Raw genomic sequence first — 7,192 nt, 5'->3', positions numbered from 1 at the left:
AGGAGGTAGGGAGCAACAAGCCAGTGTATGCAGACAAGTGCAGAATAAAATATTCTAGCCTTTTGCCATTAAGTATGGTCCTGGGACCAGCAGCACCAAACCTCACTCCAGAGCTACTGAACTGGAATCTTCATTTTAATGAAATGTAGATGGTTCATGTGCACATTTGATGTGTGAGAAGCACTGGTCAAAAGGAGTGGATCTCAATCTTTTAAGTCACAGACTCATTTTAAAATCTCATGGGACTTATGAACACGCTTGTGAAAACACGCATGGAGGATTACACAAACTCTTTCGCATTCAATTTCAGGGTTCCCCTGAACACCAATCTATTGATGGCGAGGAAGTCCTAAGTAAAACCTCCGGTCACAGTGTCAGAAGAGCTGCTGAGTGTCACCCAGAAGAGTTAGGGAAGGATTCTTACAGGAGGCAGAGCTTAAATTAAGTTTTGAAATATGGGAGAGACTGAACAGGGAGAGGAGTCAAGAAGGGTGTTTCAAGGGGGAGAAATGCATGGGTAAATTGGTCCAGAAGAGAAAACAACAGATACCAATTTTTATACGGAGTAAGATGAAGCTTAATGAGGAGATTGTAGATTGATAGCACAGTCTCCTTGCAATTCATTATCACTGTTTGGACCTCCAAAAAATGAAACTGGACTGTGGGTTCAGTGGTTCTTCCACTTTGGGGGCAACCAGGAACCCTCTGACATATGGTTCTATGAAAGACCTCATTTCCAATGACCAGCTCTCCCTCTCACTCACTCTGCCCTGGCCACATGGCCTCCAGGCTTTTCCAGGAACTCCAGGAGTGCCTGGGGCACTCCGTATGCCTGGGTACTTCTTCCCCCAAAACCAAAAGGATCCCTTAAGGTCTTTATTCAAATGAGACTTCAGAGGAGAGGCTATTCCTCTGGAATAGCAGCACCACCCACATTCCCTTTCCCTGCTTAAAGCAGGAAGAATTTCTTCATTACCTGACATTATGTTATATTTACTTATAGATTCATTTATGGTCTGCTTCCTCTAATTTGTGGACTTTCTTTGCTGTTGTATCTTGCATACCCAAAGTGGGGGCTGGCACATAGTAGGTACTCAATAAATACATATTGAATAAGTGACCCTTGACTACAACCAGTGATGAATGTAAAAGCCATGTTCACAAACTCCATAGCTCCAGAAATAGTAACATATTAAACATTCCTGAAATATACATATGCTGAGACTGAATTTTCAACCACTTTTCTTTAGTCTAGCTGAACAAGAAATACTAAACACATGGAACATTTTAAGTCCTGAAATTCAAACATTTAAAAGTAAGGTTTACAAAAAATGTCTTATAGTCCATGTACAATGCATAACTATTTCTCTTGTAGCAAAGCTGAAACACACTGGTGTGTACTCAGCTGGGGTTTTCCTCCAAAATGCCACATTCAGACTGAATTCTTGTGTGTATGTTCTCGATTATCCCTCCCCCCCTGCCCCGCCAAGTTAGATTTAAGGAAAAATGTAAGAGAAACTGGAAGTTTAGAACATTTTGAACAAGAATGTCCTTATAGCTGGAGGATTCCCCTCCTTGCTACCCAAATAGAATTGCACCAGTCCTGGGAATAAAGTTAACCTGTGCTAATGAATTTGGCTGAACAGTTGCCAAAAGCTGAGGAATTTTCTAACCAGTGATTTCCCTGTAAATAAAGAACGTCAGGTCACATCTCGGTTAGGAGATTTCACTTTCGCCTAATCAAATGCAGCAGGAAATAGTATATATGAGATGGTGTGAGCATGCAGACTACAGGCCTAGCATACAGTTCTGAGCAGGTTAGACAGTGAACTACCAAATCCTAGGAGGACTCTTGGCATTTGAATTGGCTTTTGAACTCAGGCAGCACCAATTTTACTTGGGGGTAAGGCCTTCAAATATAGCTGCATACTTGGACTTGATTTTTGACTGGAAACCAGTGACTAATAAAAAACATTACCTAATATCAATATTTAAATAGCCTTCCAGGCTTAAAAACCCTTTGACATTCATCTCATTCTTCCTCATCTTAGGTTGTTTGTCCATGTTGGGTAGGTGAGGCCCTTAGGATTGATTTACAGTTTGTCTCTTTCCAGAAGGGATTTAAGGCAACTTAAAAGCCTTTTGTGTATAGTGAGGAGTCATTCCTATTATATTCTTTGTGATGTGCTCTTTCTCCAGAGAGCTGTATGTCTCCCTCCTTAGATTCTTTCAAGTCTTTGCTTAAATGTTAGCTCCCCAGAGGCTTTGAACACGTCCTATACGTCAGCCTTTCACCTCCACACATTCTGCATCTGCAGATTCAACTAACTATGGATTGAAAATATTCCCCCCCCAAAAAAATTCCAGAAAGTTCCAAAAACCAAAACTTGAATTTGCCACACACTGGCAACTATTTACATAGCATTTATATTGTATTAGGTATAACAAGTAATCCAGAGATGATTTAAAGTATACAGGAGGATGTATGTAGGTTATATGCAAATACTATGCTATTTTATATAAGGAACTTGAGCGTCCTGGGATTTTGTTATCTTTAGGTCATCCTGGAACCAATACCTAGGACTGACTGTGTAAAATTTCACTCATGGTCCTTCTTATCTCTTTACCCCCCTTTATTCATAGCACTTATCATTCAACAGATTGTATATTTATTTGTTTATTTTCTCCTCTACCCCACATCACTAGAATGTAAGCTCTATGAGGGCAAAAACTTTGTTTTATTCACAGCTGCATCCCAACAACTTGATCAGTGCTTGGCACATAGTAGGGACTTAATGAATATTTGTCAAGTGAGTAAATGAACATGTTCTCAGAGCTTAGTACAGATACCTGGCACATGATAAATATTTTTGAATCAAAGAATGCTTTATTGAATGAACTAGAGCAAGGTGTGTGATTCATTCAAGGTCATGCAGACAGTGAAAACTTGGTTTGTATAGATTTCAATCCCTGCTAATTCTTTCTCTGATGCGTCTTCATTTGTATACCTGGTATCAAATCCAGACTGTTGCATTGTCAAAGTTTCTTTATTCATCCAATTTGGTACCTGCCAAAAAGAACATTATAGAACTATGACAGGGATTATAAGATGAGCAGGAAGTAAAATTTTGTCTGTTAATGTTCTGGGCTAGTGAGAAACAAACTGAAAAAAGAGAGGGGAAGAGAGAGGTCTGCAATGACACCCCCATTTCTCCTGCTCTCCTACATGCATTTATGCACTTACATGGAAGGACAGGTACCCATATACCTCCCCCCAACACAGGCACCAAACATACTCCTACCCTGCAGGTACATAATGCCTTCAGCATCTCTGCCTTTCTTGTGTCACCTTTCTTGTTTTACCCAGTGTCAGAAGTTCCTGTGCACAAAGGACAGACCATCTTCTGATGGGCTTATTGCAGGTCGCTTAATTTGGACTGGCACACAGAAAACCAGGAAATGTGCAGTGGGGGACATCCAGGACAGTCTTTACATTTACTTCACAGAGAACATTTTATAGGGATGTTTGAAAACCACATCTGACAATAATCTCCTGCTAGGGTCCCAAGGTCAGTTAGGCTCAGGCTCAGGCCCCTTTGCTGCAGCTCACTCTGCTGATGGACCAGAGTCATCAGCACGCCTCTCCCACCTGGCATTGTGGATGCTCTGAAGCCCACTTGCTAGCCTTTGTCCTCAGCGCTGTAGAAGCAATGGTTGTGGTAGTTTCCTCAAGGAGGATAATAGATAGCTAGACGTGTGCCCGTGAGAGTGCTTTGAGCTGCCTGACTGCTGACTGAACTGGAGAAGGAGGGGAGGGGAGCCATTTCACACATTCAACGTGAATTTATTGGGGGCCCACACGGTGCCAAGGAATTGGGCCAGTAATGCTGGCACTGCTCTTGCGCTGACCTATGTTTCTGTCATCTTTCCAAACCTACTTGACTCAATATGAAAGCTGTGTTCCAGAGGCCTTCATCTTAACCTTCCAGGGACATCTAGATGCTCCTGGCTGTGGTCCAGTCACTTGTCTGAGCAGAAGGACATGTTATGCAAATTAGGCACCCACACAAGAATCAGCACATGGTAACCCTATGTTTTGTACCTAAGCCCAGAAATGCTGTGAGATTTATCAAGTGAACACTGAATGCTGAGCTTTTTCAAAGGTAGCTGTCTCCTTTGTGGCCCTATATTAAAATCTCTGTTCCTAGAGTGGTCTAAGACTCCTTTTTGGTTTGTAAAGTCCTATCTTTAAATTGTTTCTAATTGTGGATCTGTCTAGAAAGCAAAGATAAGAATTGTGCGCATTCATTCCATTATGCTGTAACTCTCAGGACCTGCTGCATAAATCTGCTTGATAGTGAATGCGACCTAACATTCTTATTGTTATGCAACATATACATGTTGAACACCGGAGTATAAGGCGCTGTGACAGGTACTCTAAAGGATGCAAAGAAGAATTATGCTGCCTACACTTGGGCAGTTTATAATTTGTTGAGGTGATAAAACAAGCATACAAGTAACTATAATCCAAGACACTATGTGATAAATGTCATCAGCTCCATGATATTTTACAAATGCCAAATAGGGACACATGTTCTGACATGTTATCTGACAATGGGACAACATGTATCTAAATTGAGACCATCTGGATTATCTAGGATGGATACTGCTATTTCACTGTACATTAGTGGTTTTAAAGGTTTTTCCTTTTTAAATGGAATTGTAAGAAGGACCTTGGTATATGTTATAGGCAAAAGTGCAGCTGTTCTGGTTGACCTGTAGTGGGGAGCCCTTCCCCTCCTAGCCCTCTACCCTTTCACTAAGGAGTTTCCTGAAACTTCCTTCTGACTCTCATGGGCTCCAAGAAACACAGTTGAAACTATGGCAAGATGATGAGTAAGTGGAGAGATTGCTTCCAGTTGGAGTGATCAGGGTGGCCTGATGGAGGAGGTGGCATTTGAAGTTAGTCTTAGTATAGGGTGATCGTTGGACTTTGCATTGTACAGGGCTGAAGCATGTGGTCTAAGTGTACCTACACTAGGCACAGATCTTCACAACCTGGTAAATGGCCTCCATAGAGGGTGTCAGGGAGGATCCAGCACTTGGTGCCCTCCCAGTCACGTGGACTTCTCCCCCCACATTGCTGAATTTCGTGGTGGTGAAGGATCTGAGGTTCATCTCCGGCCTCCTCTGACCTTCTCTCCCTTGCCCCTCCTCCTCCTCCTCTCTGTCCCACTATAAGGAACTTTCTGCTGTCCCTGTGTCTGCTCAAAGGCCCAGCTTCTCTGGATATTTGTCCTTTGCCAGCAGCTACACTTACAGTGGATTCTAACATTTATTTCTTTAGCATTAGACCCCAGAAGCAGACACCCAGGTCACGGCAACAATGAGTGAACACTACTATCCTCAGAGAATGCTGTGCTTTCTTCCAAGGAGGCCAGGCTTGGGAGGGAGGACCCACTCAGGAGCCATAGAACCAGTGAACTAGAACTCTGGTCCTTTAGCATAGCTAATTCTGGCTAATCAAGGTTTTACAGCACCTTGGAGTATAGTTAACATTGATTGGGAAGTGGGCTGCCTACTCTGAGGTTCATGCTGTCTTGCAATACCCAAATGTTAGGATTTTATTTTATTTATTTATTTTTTGCGGTACTTGGGCCTCTCACTGTTGTGGCCTCTCCCATTGCGGAGCACAGGCTCCGGACCTGCAGGCTCAGCGGCCATGGCTCACGCACCCAGCCTCTCCGCGAAATGTGGGATATTCCCGAACCGGGGCACGAACCCATGTCCCCTGCATCGGCAGGCGGACTCTCAACCACTGCGCCACCAGGGAAGTCCAAATATTAGGATTTTAGATGGAGGAATGAGCAAATCTCAGACACTATTCTCTTCCTTAATTGCTTTGTTATCCCTTGTCAGGCTAAAGACCTAGTTAGCTATAAAAGAAAACAGGGTTTCCACAGAAAGATGAAAGTCATACCCAGACTTACAGATGTGTGAGGGCTGTGCAGAAAATTCAATTTGATTAAAAAATATATTTGTTGAGGTTTTTTCTTTATTGTTTAAAGCAGTCTTAGGTTCACAGCAAAATCACGTAGAAAGTGCATAGAGCTTCCATATACCTTCTGCTCCCACACTCATACAGCCTCCCCCCGTATCAACATCCTGCAGCAGAGTAGTACATTTATTACAGTCAATGAACCTGAATTGACACATCTTTATCAGCAGTCCACAGTTTGTGTTAGAGTTCACTCTTGGTGTTGTACATTCTGTGGGTATGGACAAATATACAATGACCTGAATCCACTATTATAGTATCATACAGAATAGTTTTACTGCCTTAAAAATCAGCTGTACTTCACCTATTCATCCATCCCTTCCCCCTTATTCCTGGCAACAACTGATCTTTTTACTCTCTCCATAGTTTTGCCTTTTCCAGAATATTATATAGTTGGAATTGTACAGTATGTAGCCTTTTCAGATTAGCTTCTTTCACTTAGTAATATACATTTCAGTTTTCTCCATGTCTTTTCATGGCTTGATAGCTCATGTCCTTTTAGCACTAAATAACATTCCATTGTCTGGATGTACCACAGTTTATCAGTTCTCCTACTGAATATTTGTTGAGTTTTTACTCTGAATACAGCATTAAACTATATGCAATTGGGGGATATAATAACATAAGACATAGTTTATAAAACAAGACATCGTTCTGTTGTTCAAGGAGCTTACACTCCACTAGGGACTTTTGTTAAGGGGTGGACTGGAGCAAAGTTGTTACAAGGAAGGAGAGGTTCCAACTGGTTAAATTCCAGGCTTCGTGAAAACACATGAGGAGGGATGAGAAGAATGGGTAGGATTCCAGCGTTGTTATGGGCTGAGTCGTGTCACCTCGAAATCCATACCTTGAAGTCCTAATCCCCAACACCTCAGAATGTGTCAGTACTTGGAGCTGGGCTCTTTAAAGAGGTAATTAAGGCTAAATGAGGTCTTATGTGTGGACCCTAAGCCAATATGACTGGTGTACTTATCAGAAAAGGAAAAGACATCAGGGATCACGCACAGAGTAAAGGCCCTCTGATGACACAGCAGGAAAGCGGCCATCTGCAAAACAAGGAGAGAGGCCTTAGAAGAAAGCAGCCCCGCCTGCATCTTGATCTTGGACTTCCAGCCTCTAAAATGGGAGAAAACA

The sequence above is a fragment of the Tursiops truncatus genome, chromosome 14, assembly GCF_011762595.2.
Source record: "Tursiops truncatus isolate mTurTru1 chromosome 14, mTurTru1.mat.Y, whole genome shotgun sequence".
Classification (NCBI taxonomy): domain Eukaryota; kingdom Metazoa; phylum Chordata; class Mammalia; order Artiodactyla; family Delphinidae; genus Tursiops; species Tursiops truncatus.
The sequence above is the reverse complement of the archived record's forward strand: the minus strand, read 5'-3'. Positions refer to the sequence as shown.